The following is a 21,894-nucleotide window of genomic DNA, read 5'->3' on the forward strand; positions in this document are numbered from 1 at the left end:
CTTTTGTGTTAATTATAGATGGATGACTTTGACGACTCTGCTTCCCCATTTCGCATGCAGCACACAAATGATCTCTGTCAAACTTGAGCAGTGGAAGACCTCGAACATGACCTCCAGTGACAAGTTTGTTAATATCTTTGAAGTTGAGATGAGAGAGTCTTCGGTGCCACAACCAGCTTTCGTCAGATTGAGCTTTTGATAACAGGCATATAGCTGGGTTTCCTTTGATGGGTTAAGATTTAGGAAACATTTCACCCTTGCGTTCCGACTTGAGAATTACTTTCTTTGTCTTCTTCTCAATGATTTTAGAACCTTCATCGTCGAATGAGACTTTGAGACCTGTACCTCCAACAAGCTGAGATACACTAATGAGGTTGTGTTGGAGCCCTTCCACATATGCCACCTTCCTTATTGTAAAATCACCATTAGTTATCATTCCGTATCCCTTTATGGTGCCGAAAGAATTGTTTCCAAACTTGACGTTGCCACCATTTGAAAGAGATCTGTATTCCCGGAGCTCCTCTTTCCTCCCTGTCATGTGACGCGAGCAGCCATTATCGATGTACCATTCTTCGTCGAACTGCTCGTCACTTATAACCTGCAAAAGTTAAGCAGATTTAGGAACCCAAAGTTTCTTGGGTCCTCGTGAGCTTTTCATGGGAACAGGAATAGTAAGAGAGATATCAACAAGATATGTTCGTTTTATAAGTGTTGTTTCATCTTTCCTTTTAATGGTAAAAACTTTGATTTTATTAGGATTAGGTGCGTTCGGTTTAGACTCTGGTTTGGATGCATCAACCTTCTGTTTGCTTTTTTGTTCAGCTGACGAATGAGATTTTTGGGAATGAACAGAATGAGCTTTAGAGCTAGATGGAGATGAATTGGAAGAATTAGAAGAATTAGATGAATGAGAGGGAATGGACTTAGATTAAGATGACTTCTTGACTGGAGACTCTAGGTGAGCCTTTTGCTTTTGATCATTGGTGGGACTGACCTTAGAGTTTTGATCTCTTTTGACTTCAGAACCGAACCTTTGCTTTCGGTTGAAGTCGTTCTCAGAACCAAACCTTTGCTTTCGGTTGGTATTTTCTTCTGAACCGAACCTTGGCTGGTTGTTGTGGCTCTCATGCTTTTTGACAGGATTGTTCTCAAACTTCAGATTCTTGTCTTGATGTGAGAAATATGCATTCTGGGATTGCCAGAATTGTTTCCTTTCAGAGAGATTCTTCCTGTATCTCTGGTTCCTTTCACGTTTCAGATTCCTCATCTGCTTCGGTTGATGATGAATATTGGCTTTCCTTTTCGGTTTCTCCTTAGCAGGTTCACTTTGAGCTGTGGGAGTTTCACTTTGAACTGAGGAACTAGAAGGAATGTCTTCTTTTGCCGAACTTCCATTCTCTTGAGGAATGTCTTTCGTACCACTAGTACTTGGCACATCGAAATTATCTGGCTTGTTCAGAGGTTCTGGTATGTATCTACCTTTACTAATCCATGAAGTCCTTTCTGACAAGCCTACCGTTTCATCTGCATTATCGATTGGTGCTGACCAGAAGAACTCATCACATCCACCAGCATTGTCTTCGTTTACAATAGCTGTGAGTTCAGCAGTCTGATGTTCGGTTACTCCAGTGACCTTGTACACTTGATTTGGAGTGGTCTGAACCTTTTGATATACAACCGCTTTCTCTACTAAGATCGGGGACTTTTGTTGGGACAATCGAGCGAACTCCATTGAATTTTCAGAAATTAGATTCTTGTGGTTTTCAGGTTCGTTTTTTACAAATTCTGAGCAGTCAACCGTGTCCTCTACAGAAATTTCACTCATGTTGTCGTCCTCATTAAGCTCAGATGCATTTTCAACATCAATTTTGTTTTCTGAGCTCAAGTTGGCGTTTAAAGAGTCAAATTTTTGTATGGTTTCGGTTCTCAGTTTAAGTCTATCATTTTCATCCAAAAGATTTTTAAGCATGTTCTTGTGGTCCTTGGATTTAATGAAAGATTCTATTTTGTCCACTCCATACATGTAGGTCGGATTGACGTCATCAGATGATATCACACTCTCACAATTATAAGCTTCGGCATCGATTTCATCCTCCTTAAACTCAAGGAAGGGCAAAATCATGCGATGGATCTTTTGGCCTATTTCACAGTCCAAGTGAAGCTGAGTAATATTAGAATAAAGACGTTTTGCAATTAAACAAAAAACATTCCGCTGTTTTAACAACTTTAAATTGTCTCTTTGTAAATAAATGTTTTTGTCTTTTATTTTAACTAATTCAGACTCCTTCAACTCGATCCACATGCGCCGCTCCTCACTCTTCGACGACACCCTGCTTAATTGATCAGTTATGTTAGAATTGGTGACTCGAGTTTGAGTTAAACTACTATCTAGATGAGAAATTCTTGTATTAACATTTTTTAGTTCTTTCTCATATGAGGATTGTGGTACTTTAAATGAAACGAAAACTGATTGTACCTTCTTGATCAGTTCATCGAGCTCGTTGAACTGCACGCTGAGCGGTTTGGCCGTAAAGCACATGTCCTGCTGCTCCTCCGGTTCATCGCTTCCTCCATCAGTGTTGTATCCCCTCATCTGAGATACATAGGACACCATCAAGCACCGTCCTCCACTGCTTTCCTCCTTTGCCACACAAGCCTTTCCATGCGAAGGCTTCCTCACTTCATCGTCTTCTGAGTCGGTTGACCAAACTTCAACTCCACCGAACTCGTCATCAGCACCCGAACCCTGCACAATAAGAGCATTCATGGAAGGGTTAGCGGTAGATTTCTTCTTCCTCATCTCATCAAGCCTTTTCTGTAGCAAAGCTTCCTCATCCTTTTCCTCATCTTTTTCAGCCATCTTTTTTAGGACACAATCCTTGGCATAGTGATTTTTCCCTCCACAGTAGTAACAGCTTACTCCTGAATCACCATCTGCTTTCGGTTCCTTCTTGGGCTCTTCAACCTTCGGTTCATTATTAACCTTTTCTGAACTGTAACTCCCCTGCCAGTTTCGGTTTTTGCTACTGGGGAATCTCTTCTTTATGAACCTCTTGGGGTTAGACACCATCATAGCATAATCCTCAGATGTGAGATCATACTCCTCCAAGTTGAAGTCTTCATCCTCCATCACAGCTTTACTTTTTGACAGGAGGGCCAGAGAACCCAGGCTTGAAACAACGTTCTTTTCCTGCAGCACAATCTTCTCCTGAGACTTGAGAATACCCACCAGTTTCGCCAAAGAATATGATTTAAACTGCTCATAAGCTTCCTTTCAATGTCATGTTTGATCATCCTGCTGAGAAGATGATTGAAGCGATCGAATGTCTGGGTCACGGTTTCTTCGGCTCCTTGCCTGAATTCTCCAAACTCAGATAAGAGCAAGGTTTGGATAGAATGTTCAAGATCCTCGTCTGTAGAGTACAGTTCGCGAAGTCTATCCCAAACTTCCTTTGCCGTCATGCATGAGCTGACCAACCTGAAGGTGTCGGACTGAAGTGCGAATCTTATCAATCTTAACGCCTTAATATTACACTGGAATTTATCCTTTTCATCTTGTGCAATATCTTTGACATCCTTCAGCAGATCGTTATACTCCTTTTGAGTTTTAACAATTCTTGACGTTGCAGAATGAGAAAAAGGTCCATTAATGATTGCTTCCCATATGAGGTATCCATTATCCTCAGATCCTATAACGTAGTCTTCGAAGTGATGCGCCCAGACTTCATAATCATGGGTATATAGGATTGGAATCTTCGTCGTCGAACCGATGCTGTTGGAAATATTGATAGGATTTGATTGCGATTCGTCCATTATGATCGAAAAAACCTGTTAAAAGATCAGACTTGTAATAACTCAGATTAGGGCAAAACAATAAATATCAAGATACGTCAATAATGAGATGACGGCTCAATAAATATTAGTAATTGCGGAAAAACCCTAATTAAAACCTTTTCACAGAAAAGATGTGTATCGATTACACAGCCTCCTGCTCTGATACCAATTGATGAGATTAATACTTAATCTTGAAGATCGATTAGATCTTAAACATGTGAATAAATATTTAAACAGTAAGAACGAACGCAAAATAAGAATAACTCAACGATGAATCAAACAAGTCGAATGATTATAAAATAAACCCTCAGAAGAGCTCGATCAAGAACATCAACTGTAGAGGGTTGGAGGTTTACAAGAACGATAAAAGAAACTGTAATGCTATCGTAATCGTCTAGATCAATCGTTCAAATCATTAACCTAATATGCATGCAAGCATATACTTATATAGTAACCTAGCAAGCTCACGGTATGGACAAGCCCAAAACCGGAGTACATAAATAATTGACTAACAGCCGAGCCCAATGACGCAATCTTCAAACAAATCTTCAACTCAACAAGTTTGAAAGCTAGCGTCACTATACCCCACAACTCTCAAGTCATCACTCCCACCAAGGGTAAGGATCCAATCCTTAGTCCTTCGCAGGTACTTGAGAATGTTCTTTACCGCAGTCCAGTGAGCCTTGCCATGATTCCCCTGATATCTGTTGACCATGCTTAAAGCAAAGGCCACGTCAGGGCGAGTACAAGTCATAGAATACATGATCGAGCCAACAAGGGAAGCATATGGTAATCGAATCATCTCAGCTATCTCATCCTCTGTACTCGGGCTCTGAGCCTTGCTCAGTTTGGCATTATGCTGGATCGGTAAGTCACCTTTTCTTGGAATTCTACATGTTGAACCTTTTCAACACTTTGTCCACAAAGGTGTTTTGACTAAGTCCAATTAGTCTTTTACTCCTTTCTCTCAATATCCTTATCCCTAGGATGTAGGCAGCTTCTCCAAGGTCCTTCATAGCGAAACACTTCCCAAGCCAGGACTTAACCTCCTGTAAGGTTGGGATGTCATTTCCCGTGAGTAGTATGTCATCCACATACAGTACCAAAAATCTAACTATACTCCCACTAGCTCTGACGTACACACATTACTCATCTTCGCTTCTCGAAAAGCCAAACTCTTTGACTTTCTCATCAAAACAATGGTTCTAGCTGCGAGATGCTTGTTTCAATCCATAAATGGACTTCTCAAGCTTGCACACTCTATCAGGGTGCTCTTCACTGACAAAACCCTCTGCCTGACTCATGTAAACATCCTCAGCCAACTTTCCATTAAGGAAAGCGGTTTTGACATCCATTTTCCATATTTCAAAATCATGAAATGCAACAATGGCTAGCATAACCCTAATAGACTTAATCTTTGCCACTAGTGAGAAGGTTTCATCATAATCAACTCCCTGAGTTTGAGTGAATCCCTTCGCAACCAGTCATGCCTTATAAGTATGCACTTTTCCATCCATGTCAGTCTTCTTCTTGAAGATCCATTTACACCCGACCGTCTTACGACCTGGTACATTGTCAACCAAGTTCCAGACTTTATTGTCATACATGGACTGAATCTCGCTGTCCATAGCCTCTTTCCATCTAGCAGACTCAGGGCCTGCCATGGCTTCCTTATAGCCATTAGGTTAATCCAAATTCACCAGTGTGCTATCAATGATAAATGTATCACCTTCCGCAATAATATGGAAACCATAGTAATGCATCAGGTGGATTCCTAAATCTAGTGGAACGCCTCAGAGGTACAGACTCGTCAGTTGGTTCAACAGGAGTTTCCTCTTCAGGTTGATTGCTAGGGTTTGAGGTTCCTTCACCACTTGACTCTTGAATTTCTGCAAGGTCAATTTTCCTCCCACTGTTTCCTTGGCTTATGAACCCTCTTTCATAAAAGACCCCTCTTCTTGCCATAAAGACCACATTATCATTGGGTCTATAGAAGAGGTAACCAAAGGATTTCTGTGGGCAGGCGATGAAAATACACCGCTCACTTCGAGGTTCAAGCTTGTCATGAGTATCATGCCTCATGAAAACCTTGCAACCCCAAATCTTGATGTGGTCCAAATTGGGAACTTTTCCAGTCCACATCTCGTGAGGTGTTTTGGCAACCTTCTTTGTAGGGACTAGATTAAGGATATGGGCGGAAGTCTTTAAGGCATACCTCCAAAATGAGATTGGTAGCGAAGCTCGACTCATCATGGAACGAACCATGTCCAACAAGGTTCGATTACGCCTCTCAGCCACACCATTAAGCTGTGGTGTTCTGGGAGGTGTCAGTTGTGAGACAATCCCACATTCCTTAAGATAGTCAAGGAACTTTATACCAAGATACTCTCCTCCTCGATCGGATCAGAGCATCTTAATGTTCCTACCCAACTAATTATCCACTTCCTGTTTAAACTCTTTTAACTTTTCAAAGGTTTCTGACTTATGCTTGATTAAGTATACATAACCATATCTACTATAATCATCAGTAAAAGTCACATAGAAGCGGTTAGCATCCCTTGTGGTGGTTCTGAAGGGTCCACACACATTAGTATGTATGAGATCCAACAAACCCTCACCCCTAGCACAAGTACCATTGAAGGGTGACTTTGTCATCTTTCCAAGCAAACAAGATTCACAACTATCATCCGACTTTAGGTCAAATGACTCCAAGACTCCATCCTTTTGGAGTTGGCCTATGCGTTTCTTTCTTACATGTCCAAGACGACAATGCCATAATGATGCTTTATCCAAGCTATTGGAAGAATCAATAAACAACAAATTATTTCCTAGGTTATCTATAACCGATAGAGTTTCATACACAACATTACAAGGTAATGCTTTAAAATAAAGAACATTATTATAAAAAACATTAATACCACCACATTCATTATTAAACGAAAAGGTAAACCCTTGTTTGTACAAACCATGAAAGGAAATAATATTCCTCGCCATTTCAGGCTAGTAACAACACTTATTCAAATCTAACACTAACCCACTACTTAGCAACAAAGAATAAACTCCAATCTTGATGACAGGTGAAGCTTTCCTATTCCCCATGATCAAGTTTATATTCCTATGCTCCACATTTTCACTTCTTAGTCCCTGCAAGTCAGAACATATGTAAATACCACAACTTGTATCAAGGACCCAAGAATTAGAATATGGTGAGTTATTAGACAATATAGTGTAAATACATGCATGGTTGGGTTTCACTTTCCCATCATTAACATCTTGCAGGTACTTTGGGCAGTTTCGCTTCCAGTGCCCCTTATCATGACAATAGTAGCATTCAGCTTCCTTTGAATTGGAAGAAGGAGTGAACGAACCACTTTTTGTTCCACTCGAAGAGGAGCCATCAAAAGACTTTCCCTTGGTACCCTTCGAAGGGGCTTTCCTATTCTTCCCTCTACTTTTCCCGATTGCCAAGACAGGGGCGGAGTTAGAAGTAGGAGTAGTAACAACCAATTTACCTTTGAGACCAGTTTCGGCAGTCTTTAAAAGTCCTTGAAGTTTGCTGAGTGTGACCTCCTCCTTGTTCATGTAATATTTCATCCGGAATTGATCATAACAAGAAGGTACGGAGTGAAATATGATGTCTATTGCCAACTCCTTCGGGAAGTTCACATTCAATTTCAGCAAATGGTCCACGAATCTCTGCATTTTCTGCATGTGGCCCATGATGGGTTCACCATCCTTCATCAGGGTTGTTATCATGGAGGAGATGATTTCATACCGCTCTTGACGAACACTCTGATGGTATCTGTCCATTAAGTCCTGGTGCATCTCAAAAGGGTAAAGTCCTCATAGGACTTTTGGAGCTCGGCTGCCATCATGACCAACATGATACATGCCACTTTGGTAGCAACTCTCTCATGTTCCCTAAAGTCAGCGATCTCCTCGGGAGTAGCAGTAGACTCATCAAGATCCTTTAGCTCCTTGTCGAGGACATATTCCTTGTCCTCATCGTGTGACCATCTTGATGTTCCTGATCCAATCATTGAAGTTGGGTCCATCGAAGATGACTCTCCCACAAAGGTTCATGAGAGAGAAGGAGCTGGTAGGGTTTGAGCCAGAAGCAACATTGTTGGAAGACATCTGAAAAGAAAGAAGGACAAGTCTAGATTAGATATAGATATAGTCCTTAATAAGACACCCAAATATAATGTTAAGGCTAGGACCAAACACAATATTTTATAACTTAGAAGTGGGATGCCGTAATCCAAGCTATTAAATATTTGAAGGTAGGTGAATGACGATTCACCAATTTCCACCATGAAAATGAAAATGTATTATTAGGTTTGAATTGGTTTTGAAACTCCTAGATTCTTCTGAGATTTATTGAACTTTTCAATGCCACGTTTCAATCTCGAATGTGCCCTTCAAGTTTTGTGACTGGGATACCGAGGATCACAGAACAAGGTGTGAATAACCATGCAAATTACTTGGTACTCTTAATGTTTATCACCTAACCGATGTGCTGGTTAACCACACGCGCTCCACCGATCTATGATAAACCTTAAGCCACCCTTTTCCTACCTTGTTAAATCCAATTTAGTGTGCCAGTTAACCACACACGCTCCACTAACGACTTAATTAAGGTGCAAAGTGTAATTTCATGGATTAGCACCAAATTCACATTTTCCTAAATTAACTAAGATTGAGAATTTATAAAAACATTTAGTTACTTTCTAATAATCATTACTTTTAATGAGAATTTAAAGTCATTGTCCTATCCGTTCGGCTAACGGCCCTCCACCAGTCAAGGAAGCGGTGGGTGAGAGTGGACACCCATTAAGCTGCCATTTTATAGGTAGCAATCTTATACCCCCTTATAGACTGGCTTCGTGAATGAGGCCTACTAATGGTAAAACGATTTGTTCTTATATATATATATATATATATATATATATATATATATATATATATATATATATATATATATATATATATATATTAACTTATAATATTATAAAGTATAAGGGTTGAATTTTAACTTTTAAAATTCCAAAACTTGAGTGCAAGTTTTGTAACTTTCAAAACTTTTCAACTTCATAACTTATGAGTTAATGGTTTATTAAAATGAAAGACTCTTCATTTTATGTTACCTATGTGTTCATTAATGGACTTTAAAAGGAAGACTTTTGGTAATCCATAACTTCAGGACAAATTATGGATTCCATTAAAACACATCAAGATCAAGAATTAAACTAACAAACTATTTGCAAATAATTCCTATGATCTACCAAACTCATAAGTGTATTAACTTTCATATCAACAATTTCAAGAATCATAAGAACACATATAAAACCAAAAATTTTGATAATTACCATTGTAAATGGATTAGCATAATCATTACCACATCAGAAATAGGTTTTATAAGTCCAAAACAGTTAAGGGTAATGATCCTAGTCCATTTCCAGCAACAAAACTCGAAAAACTGCATTATGGGCCTCCTACTCGTCGAGTGCATGAACCTACTCGACGAGTAGGATGAAATAACACATGAACTCATCGAGTCCCCCCATGGAATCGACGAGTTCACTCAGCAGAAAGCAGTTTAATCGATTTTTTTAACAAGTTTGCATCAAGTATCAAGAAAACAAGTCTAGGCTTTGATACCACTAAAGGGTTTTAAGCATTCTAACACTCCTATGGTGTACATGCAACGCTAGAAACCATGGATCTATGTTTTCTCTAAAATACATGAAAATAATAATTTTCCAAGGTTTACATCCTAACTAGCATGTTATGGGGTACTTGAATCATAAAACACTAGTAGAATTACATACCTTTTGGTAGTGGTTGATTGCTTGGAGTTTGAGAGTCTAGCACCAATAATGTGGATGCCTCAAATGGAAGTCACAAATCACCATAAACTTTGGAAACTTGAGAGAGTAGTAGAACACTTCAAGAATCGGCCACACCTTAGTTCTCACACACACTAGTGCCAAGGACCCCTTTATACAGTGTGCTGGATTAGGGTTACATTCATGTAAACCCTAATCCCATGACCTTTCATTTCCATAAGATCCATGGGTTAAAGCTCCATGTACTTTCCATGCAAGCCTAGCCCATTCTAAATAAGCATTAGCCCACACTATATAAATACAAGAGTCCATATTTAATTAGTCACCCTTTTGATCACCAAATTAATTCTAAATTAATTTTAGATCAATACTAATTAAATAATATGATTTCATATTAATATATTAGAACTTATAATATATTAATAAATTATAACTTATATTATTCTCAAAAGATTATCCATATAAATTGTTCGGGTGAAGTGCAACCCAAATGGACCATGCCGGGTCGGGTCAAGTACATCTCAAATATAGTTAGGGACTTAGACACCTTATCCAACATACATTACATATAAAATCGAGAAATCAGATGAACAAAGCCTAGGGATAGAGAGGATGATGAAGAAAGCATACCTTTTTCTTCATAGAAGGAGAAGGGCGAGAGCGAGGGACATCAGAGATGGTGGGCTTGAGATGTTGAAATCATATCTGGAAAAGAAAACCTCAACTTTCCAAAACATCTAATACATATCTGAAACAAAACATCAACTTTCAACAAAACTGAAAACTATTAGAATCGGATATGAAGAAGATACACCCATGAACAAAAAGAATACCTTAAATTATATCAAGAAATGAAATCTTACCAGATATTGTTCAAGATTTTCTAGATGGTTCCCTTTGCCAAATAAATCTTAAAATCTAAGACACTAAAATTATTTCTCGTGGACACATCTGCTTCATAATTAAAAATTATGGTTGGAAGAATTAGGTGATGGTGGTGAAGATGCGTTGGTATTCATATATAAAGAGAGTTTAGAATTTTAGGGATTTAATTGACTAACAGAGGAGATCGTTCATATAATAGTATCTCTTCTTTGACCGATTCAATTGGTGAGGAATACTTATTCAAACTTCAAAATTTCCACCTTAGATCAAACAAATCTATTGATAAAGAAGATAGAAGCTAACCTGCAGATAAATAATGAAAATCAAACTAAATCGTTGTCCTAAAATTCAAAATAATTCAAAACTTGTTTCGAGCCTAATTGAGCAGGCATTTGACATTTTGACTTTGTTGACAAAATGAGATTTCAGTGCATAAAAGTATTGTACACATTGCATTTGGCCATGTACCTTTTAAAATTCAGCATTTGAGGCTAAATGCTTATTAATATATATATATATATATATATATATATATATATATATATATATATATATATATATATATATATATATATATTATCTTTGTTATGAAAAACAATTCAACATCACAAGATAACAAGTTTTAAATAAGTATATTAAAAGTAACTTATTAAAAAGTTTTAATTTTTTTAAGAACGGATAACATACATATACATCATAATATTACACATTCTATTGTGAATATTAACGTCGTTAAATAACGACTATGTTTAGATCAAATAAAAATAATATAATTATGTGTACTTTTATGGTCCTTAAAGTTACTCCGTATTTTATTATAAATAGCCTAAACTTTATTTCATTACCAACAGATCAAAATAACACAAATATATTTATATTTATGGTCATTTGAGTTATCCTATATTTTACTATAAAAACCTCAAACTCCATTACCTTATTAAATGATGTGTAAAGGAATTCTACTACGATCATTGAGTGGGGCGTAAATGAATCTCACTACAATTAAATTAAAATAATATAACTATGTTTACATTTATGGTCATTTAAGTTATCTCATCCAATGCTTACAGTTTTACCACTTTAGCGTCACAATAGATTAGAACGTTCAACTGAATGAAAAATAACGTATAATAATCGTTTAAATGCATATATTCCACCGAAAGTGTCACATAATAATTGTAACATTGATATAGTTGAAGTCTCTTATTATTAATAAAATTAATTTAAACATTGTTAATATTACATGTTTTATTGTTAATATTAATATATTTCTAAAATCTGAGTGTGTTTGACAAAACAATGATAAATACAAAGTTAAAATCTATAATTTTTACTTATTGTAGTCGCATTTGATTAAAAATAATTGTAATTATGCTTCTAAATGATTTTAATTTTAACCTCACAAAACATATTCCAACTCAAAGTTAGGACTATGACTTCATTTATGATAGTAAACTAAAATAAATAAAAAAGTAAAATAATGGTGGTTTGCATAATTACTTAGTCAAGCAACAAAATAAACTGTGTTGTCCCCTTGTGCATTGCAATGAAAATCAGATGGTTTGTTGTAAACTGCTAAGATATTACAAAATAAATGTAATTAAAAGTTAAAAAAACACGCATTTATAAAACAAAATGAGGACTTAGGATAACAGAAACCCTAACCTTTAGGGCGTCGATGACTAAACTTACATTTACACTTAGCAAACCGTAGCGAATGTAAAAGCAATAAACTAAAAACGACTGTATTTTAAATATTATTCAAATACATGTAAACTTTAAAAATTAATGGAAAATAATTTCATGGAAATAATTTCAAAATGTTTGTCAGCAATAGAAATAACTATTACCGTAGTTTGGATGCTTTGTGAATAAATGAAAAGACCATAGGCACAATTACTATATATATATATATATATATATATATATATATATATATATATATATATATATATATATATATATATATATATATATATATATATATATATATATATATATATATATATATATATATATATATATATATATATATATGAAAATACAATTATAATTTGGATGCTTAATGAATAAGAAAATAAATTTTAGGGACCATTTGTGAATAAAAGAAAAAAATTAGGAACCATCATACATACTTATAAAGCTAGCATTTTTTCTTAACTCTCATGAATTTGAAACCCCCATAAAATTTGCCAACACCTCATGCATTTGAAACCACCACACACTTTCACCTTCAAAGTTATTAATCACACATAATCTCATTACAAGAAAATCACACACTCTATAAGTTCAACACCTCATGCATTTCAAACCCCCACACCTTTTCACCTTCATTATATATGTAGTTATATTAGTACATTTTTCTTACAAAAAGTCATCATTTGGTTGAAGATATTATGATTCAAAAGTTTTCATATAATTGAATCATTCACGATCCAAATATGATGGTTTGAATAAATGGGTTATGTCGCATCGATGGTAATTATAATATGATTTTTTCTTTCAACCAAAGCAAATGAAGCTTTTCTATTCTTTCTTTATATTCAATTTCTCATTTGACCTTCATATGTGATTTGTATGTATTACTCAATCTTGAATATGACTCTCCAATCATCAATGTTTTGCTTGAAATATCTTTCTCATTCTTCTTTTTCAAGAAAAACATTTGATTGCAGGTTAGTGAAGAATTGTTATCAAGTTTCTATAGTTAAATGATGTTCAATAAAGAAAGAAGATTCAGAAAACAGATATAGTTTTTTTTTTAGCAAAGTAGACGAATATTAATTTTTTCTTTTGATTTAAATGTATATTTATGTAACATTTTTATTTATATGTTCAACCACCCAATGTTCTTATTTATTTGGTTGTAGTTTTTCTATTTTGATTATGTTTATTTTCTATTATTTTTTTGTTGGGTTATCCTACACAACATATTTACAAGACAATATTTAATAGATAGCATAATTTTTAACATTTGATATGTAATTATGATGACTTATCATGATATGTTCTTCATATGAAAGTAATTTATCCATATTACTACGACAAGAATTACATATGAAATTTACGAAAATATATATTATATGTGATTTGTTTAACATATATATGCACCTATGTATGTTATAAATTCATAATTAAATATCTTTATGTTTAATAATTGAAGGGATTAAAATGATGCATCAAAACCAATTATTTAGACAATAATAATAATAATAATAATAATAATAATAATAATAATAATAAATACACATTTTCTAGAATTGTATTCATTTGAAACTCACGCTACAACTCAAAAGTTTTCTAATTTATGTATATTTATTAGTTACAACTCAAGAGTTTTTAACTTATGATTTATAATTAGTAATCACTAATAAATTTTTATTTTCCTTTCTTTTATAAGGTTGTAAAGTTTTGCTGATTAAAAACATTAATGTATTTGAAGAGATTTGTGATTTAAATATGAAAAGTTAATATAAATGTTATAAAAAATGTTTTAGTGTTTTTATGTTATTAAAAGTTGTAGTGTTTATTTTTCATATTTTTTTTTATTATTCGTTGTATATATATATTTTTAATACAAATGTTATAATATATGTTTTTGTATTTTTATGTTACTAAAAGTTGTAGTTCATATTTTTGTTCATACATTTTGTTACCCGTTATATATAGATTATCATATGTTTGATATATAATTTACACAATTTTAAACAGTTTATAAAATTATCAAATGATTGTATATATCACAATAACTTAAAAATTAAACTATAATCATCATATCATACTATATTATAAAAGAAACATTTTTTTCTTTCACCACATTCATTTGAAACTTCCAACTTTTCATATTTCTATACAATATATTTAATTTATTAACTTAAATATGCTTTTAGTTGTAAACATTATCATAAATGGAAGAATTTGTGACTTATCAATATAATATACTTAATTTTTTAACTTCAATATATAGTTAAATAAATAACCTATATTAATATATCAAATAAGCTTAAAAATTTAGTGTAAAATTTAAAACCTCAAGTAAAATATCAAATAATATTTTAAAAAAATTCAATATGTATTTTTTAACGTAGTTAAAAAGAAAACATTAAATATAATAATAATAATAATAATAATAATAATAATAATAATAATAATAATAATAAAAGAACTTAAATTGATGAATCGAATTAACTAAAAGGTGTCTGAAAATTATATTTTAACAATATATTTTTAACCTGCGCCGTGCAACACGCAAGAATTTGTCTAGTTAATATATAAATGAAAACACTGAATTGGGTTTAATATGTATAACGTAATTTTAGAAAATAATAATAATAATAATAATAATAATAATAATAATAATAATAAGTATGTGTAAATAGTTAATGATTAGACGCCATCATGACTAATGTGACTAATGGTGGTTTTGACATTAATAAAATGGTTTTTACTATGATGTGTTTAAAATTCCCTTTTTTCTTAAATGAATATTATATTTTTTTTTAACTTCTCTTATATTTAGTTATTTATGATTAGATTGTTTAAATTTTTTATTATCAAGCAAGGTGCTATTGCATGAAAACTTAAAATGGCCTAAAAATAGAATCCTTTTTTTTTTTTTTTTTTTTTTTTTTTATCATATTTAACTTCATTTGCTGATTTTGCACCGCGACAAATTAGGAAATCTCAAATTGGCCCAAGATAGCCCATCAATAGTGGGCTCCCAGGCAGCCCACGCCTTATATGGTACTTCTTGGCTCTTGGATTTACGATAGATTAGAGAAATACATTTTGCAACTAAATTCTGATTATTAATGAAAAGAAGAATTATACGTAAAAAATGTATATTTAGTTAATTTTATATGTAGTGTATTTAATTTCATCAATCTACAAAGAATGCATGCTCTAATTTTAAAATATTTTTTCGGGTTATTCACCATGATAAAAAAATACAAATAAAAAAATCAAACAATCTAAATTAGCAATTTCTTAGTAATGGTAAAATAAAGAATTTGATATACCCTCATTTATGTCTTTTATTTTGTAATCTATTAAATAATTAATGTATTATTAAATTAAGATGCGAATATTTTTTTAGTAAAATATTTTAGAAGGTTTTAATTAGCAAAACCAGTTTCTTTTTAATTGCTATCAATTTTATTCATTATTCATCTTAATAGAAATACAGTACAACTAGAAAATCAAAATTATTAATTAATACATGAAATTTGTGTATGGTGCTTTGGTTCGATCGAGAGCGTGGACATTACGGAGAATATTTTTTTGATTTATTGGAATATTATGTTATTTTATTTATTTATTATTAATTAAGTTGTCAGTGTAATGTTTGCACCTTACCAATTGATTACGATTACATGGTCAAAGCTTTAAAACTGACTTTTGACCAATTACTTTAATTCTATTTCTGCGTAACGTAATGACAACGACTAGAATTAAAAATGTTGAGGAGTTTTGTTCTTGTAAAATAAAATTTGTAACAGGTATGCATTTTTAACTAACATGATGTTTACTTTTATTTTTTAAACCGGTAAATATTGTTAAAATAAAAAACCAATCCACCCATGGTTACGAAGTTAGAAAAGGGAGGAAAGAGAGGCAGAATTCTATACAAAGAAAGAGCCAAACACACCAATCTACCCAATTAATTGAACAACTAGATCATTCTAAATGTAGACCAAGGATTTGATGTTATCGGCGACCTTTGTTGGAGAGATGAAATGTTTTTGGAACAACCTATCGTTTCTTGCCTTCCATAACCACCACATAATACCATAGAAGATACTCAGTAAAGTCTTCCTCTGCTTAGGACAATGTCCGCCTTAATGAAGTTTGTAAATGGAATGTTGCACCATCTTATAATCTATTCCCATGTAGTAGTTGCGAACGAGCATAAAAATAAGATGTGATCAGTATATTTGTCTGCTAGACAACTAATACGAATACCTCGATGTTGCAATGCTACAGTTGAGAAAATATTAATTACCATTAACTTTATAAAATGAAATGATAGTTTTATCCTTTTGTTGCATTTAATTCCATGGTAGGTTAACTAACAAGGAGGAGTAATTTAGTAAAAGAGATACTTATTTTTATAAGTAGACTTTTATTTTGGGACAAACCAAAAAGAAAACATGAACTATTAATATGAGATAGAGGTAGTAAACAATTATGGATTATCAACAACCCTGAGACTATCAGTAGTCCTATGGGCTCGCAGTAGTCCTATGGGTTATAAGCAACCCTGTGTGTAACATCCATAAAAATGATGCTAAATTTGAATTTTTCAAAGCATTTTAAAACCATTAATTATAACAAAACTTGTTTTCAATATAGCTTAATATCATAGCATCCCAGAAACAAGTCATAAACATGAGGAGCTGTACGATCACGCCTTTACCTTCCCGCGATCATCTAAGGTACCTGAAACCAAAACTAAAACTATAAGCCCGAAGCTTAGTGAGTTCCCCCAAAATACCCAAACACAACAATACTCATATAAACACAAACAACATACTATGGGTACAGTTAACCATCGGGTTGGAATACCCCAGGCCCTCAACCGTCTGGTTGGAATGCCAACATACTATGGGTCCAATCATCCTCGGGATGGAATACCCCAGGCCCACAACCAACAGGTTGGAATGCCTACATACTATGAGTCCAATCATCCTCGGGATGGAATAATCACGGCCCACAACCATCGGGTTGGAATGCCCAGGTCTGTTGGCTTCCACACAAAGCAGCCAAGCCTCAACCACTAGTCAAACATGTGCACATATAACAAATAACCACATAACAGTCTATAGACAAACAAACCGATTTAACAGATCATAACTGCACATAACATCCTATCTACTAGGATACTGATCTTACGGATCATAACAACACATACCATCCTATCTACCATGATACTAATCTAACAGATCATGCAATACTAGAGCATATAACAATCCAAAAGGGCCAACCTTGGTGCCTTAGACCCTTGAGTATAGTGAGGAAAACTCACCTCATAACTGTCGCGCCGAAGTGATAAGATCAAACTCTCGGATCACCGTCACAAACTCCACCACCTATTTTCACCATAGAACCATATCCATAAATTTCTAATTTCCCAAAATGCCCCAAAAGTCAACTAGTCAACCCTTGGTAAAAGTCCAAGTCAATGGTCAAGGTCAACAACCCATGTTGACCTAACTCATCGAGTGCAGTCCACCCACTCGTTGAGTCCTTCCTGAACTCGAGAAGTCGTGAAATCCCTCGTCGACTCGTCGAGTTTCCCTGCAACTCGCCGAGTTCATGCATGTTCAAAAGTTGGGAAAACCCTAGCTGACTCGCCGAGTCTTCCTACAGACTCGACGAATCCATGCAGAAACCCTTGCACGACAATCTTCATCGGACTCGCTGAGTTGACCATGAAACTTGTCGAGTCCCGTCAGTCTTTTCTCCATTCAGATGCTTTTTAAGCAATTCCAAAGCTCCATAACGTAGATCTAAGCTCCTAAGGCATACTTCTTATGTAAAGTTGCAAACTTTATGTACATGCAAGGTGTAAATGGCCAAAATCAAGCTAGAGAAGAGGTTCTAAGTGAGGATAAGGCATTATCTTGCTAAAGGCTGGAACTTTATGACAATAAGAACCAACATGAGTCTATAACTGAAGTTGCTACTTCAGATCATGACCATTACCCGAAATGAGCACCAAACAAGCTAAAATGGCCCTAATCTTAACATAAAGAGATCTAAGTATGAAAAGGTCAAGTTGCAAGCTTTTTACCTCAGGCTAGGCCCCAAAACGATGTAGATGGCAGATCCACTTCCTCTTCTTCAATCCAAGCCTCTAAATCTTTGAGTTCTCTTAATGAAAGCACCAAAACACAATTTAGTTCCTCACACACTCAAGAATGGAGTCTCAATCGATTAGGGTTTCCTTTTAGCCGTCAACAAGTGATAAGGAGGCTGAAAGAAGGGACTTAAGGTCCTTTAAATAGGGTGCAAACCCCGAAATTAGGTTTTTCTCATTCCAGCTACAACTCGTCGAGTCTGTCCTCTGACTCGCCGAGTTGGTCACTTAAGTTTTGTAACACCAGTCAAAATAGGTCAACAACAATCACATGTGATTATGCCAATCATGTAATGTGATTTTCTTAAACTAGTAATGTGATACACTTACTATGTAACTCATGTTAAATTATAAACTTTCATACATAATTTATGATACAACTCAAAGTATACGTCCACACGATTCCAAAAATATAGATAACGTCTAAATCTGACTTCGCGTGAAGAAGTTATGATAAACCGAACACTATAAATCTATATAATAAGAGGAATTTAAAATAGGATTAGAATTTGCTATTGGGGTCTAAAAGAGAGTTGTAGTACTCCTACATACCTACGCGTGGATATAAAGAACGTCAAAAACGGAGTTCATATGCAAAAGTTATGGCCTTCCGAAGATGTTGCTGTCAGAAACCCTAATCTGACCGAACTCACGACGTGAGCATAAAAACTCACGACGTGAGGCCTCAAACCACCACATTTTGAAGCTAGAAGTCTACGAGATGATAGCCCAAAAGCTCACGAGGTGAGAAAGGTTCTCTCACGACGTGAGGACGCTACAGGACACGAATCGGGGCTAGAAAACACACGTTAAAGCTATTGGATAACTCTTACCATAACTCATGAAGTGAACCTATCATTTCTCACGTCGTGAGGGTCAAAAATAGCCTATAAATAGACATTTCGACCCCAAGGTTCCTCACACCAATTATTATCTCTCTCTCTCTCTCTCTCTCTCTCTCTCTCTCTCTCTTTCTCTCTCCCTCTCTCTCGTTTGCTGAAGCCGTTTCGCTTCCCGAGCCCCGACGACCTCGTACCGTTGACCGTTTCTGCTTAGATTACATAAAATATGCTACTAAGGTGTGTTTCACGGCCCCACTTCCTAATATTTTCGGGGGAAAACGCATGCTAAATATTGTATACACGATAATATTATGTCTATATGATAGTGTATTGATATCAACATAGACAATTATATTAACCGGAATATAGTTGTTCTAAATATAATATATTGAATATATACAACTATTATCAAATTATTAGTATGCTATTATACAAATTTAGATCTTGAGTTACACTTAGGATTCTATATATATGTTGTGTGCGATATAGTTCCGAACTTATATTCGGAAGTTCTATATGTTAATTTATAAAGTATGTTGCTATTAATGGTTTTATGTCAAGATAAAACTTAGTATGATATATGTTGTTATTGTTAGTTTTATGATAAGATAAAATTTGGTATGTTATACGTTTTTGTTTTTATTGGTTTTATGTCAAGATAAAACTGGTTGTACTTCAAGTTGTAGCTGTTATACTGCCTAAATGATATATGAAGTTAGGAGTAATGTTTAAAAGCATAGTCTAGTAACTTAGGGTTTTAGACATGAAAATGATTTTGTTGTTAGGACTATAGAACGCTGTCAAAGTCTACATGAGCTACCTCATTCATCAACTAAGATGAGGATCTTAGTGGAAGTCCTCTGACCTGTAACCGTTAATCCCGTGTGAGCGAGGAAGTCGTGTATGAATAAGATACGGGTTGAAGACCCCACTCGTGGTTGTTAATTACAACCCAAGACAAGCGAGTGACGATCCGTTTCTTTTATTTGTTATTGTTCTGGCGTTGATGAAGCGTGCAGTATTGTTTCTCATGGTAAATCATGCGTGTATTGTTTCTCATGGTAAATCATGAGTGTGTTTTGTCAGAGGTTTTGTTGTCAAGCAGCGGTTACAGACTCATGGTAGCAACTTGTTAGAAACATTATACTTCATCGTTATACAAGTATTAATGTTACGTATAAGTTCCCCCTACTTATACCCTAGGTACTACTTATATTAAGTAGATAATTATACCTAGCACACATACTCGTATAGAATTGAATAGATTAATACGTAGTAGTTTTACTCGTATAGAATTGAAATAAGATTTATATGTAGCAACTTTTGTCTGTATGGAATCAGAAACACTTATATTCATTGTATATGAGACTTATAGGTATATACTTATTTGGTAAGTGAACTTTTATACCTAGGATATATATATATATATATATATATATATATATATATATATATTAAATGTTGGAGAATAAAAATTATACTTTCAAAACTATACTTTTGAACTTGAGAAAAAATGTTATTTTTATATGGAGTCAAAACCTGTGAACTCACCAACTTTATGTTGACGTATTTTTAAATGCATGTGTTTTCAGGAACTTGAAAACTATGATGCGAGAAATGACGTTACACTGCCTAGTGTTTCCGCCGACGGTCGGGGTGTGAAAGATTGGTATCAGAGCTATTAACTATAGTGAATTAGTACTTTCTTAGGAAAGCACGACTATAGTTTAGGGCTTACTTTGTTAGCTTTAGGTATATCCCTTAACCTATAATTAAAAGTATTATTAAATTCTACTACTGAAGGACTACTTACCGGAGCGGTGACAGGATAGACACGTTGTTTGGGTTGCTGGATTTCAGAATGGCTACATGCTAATATGATCCTGCCCACCGACTGTCCTGACTGGCCGGTGCCTTATCAGCTAGACCTAAAGTAACAAATAATAATTAATAATACCCATGAATAAAAGAAACATAAATATATAGAGTTATGTATGAACTCATTCCCGCGATGAGAACACATGTATATAACCCAAAAATATAGAAAAACCCAAACCCTCGATAAGAATTCAACGCAAGGTTTTAGGTCAAACTACTTAGTCGAGTTTTATTGTACATGGTACGAACCACAACTATGATGGGGTTTAAGCATTCTAACACTCCTATGGTGTACATGCAACCCTATAAACCTTGGATCTATGTTTTTCTCTATTATACATGCAAATAAGAACTTTCCAAGGCTTTAATTCTAACTAGCATACTATGAGACAACTATACTACAAAGACTAGTTAGATGACATAGCTTTTGGTGTAGCTTGATGTCTTCAATCTTTAAGAGCTTAGCCCCAATAGTGTGGAAGCCTCAAGTGGAATCACAAATCACCAAAACACCTTGGAAGACTTTGAGAATAAGAATACTTTGGTTCTCTCTAGTGAAATCGGCTAGCCCTCTTAGTGTACCCACACTAGTGCATATTTCACCAACCAAGGACATCTTTATATAGTGTGGAGACTAGGGTTAAACCCATGACCTTTCATTTCATATGATCCATGGGTTAAACACTCCATGGACTATCCATGAAAGCTTAGCCCAACCTAAATGAACTTGGCCCATTCCATATATATA

The sequence above is a fragment of the Lactuca serriola genome, chromosome 3 (assembly GCF_051521515.1).
Source record: "Lactuca serriola cultivar US96UC23 chromosome 3, Lser_US96UC23_V15, whole genome shotgun sequence".
NCBI classification, from domain to species: domain Eukaryota; kingdom Viridiplantae; phylum Streptophyta; class Magnoliopsida; order Asterales; family Asteraceae; genus Lactuca; species Lactuca serriola.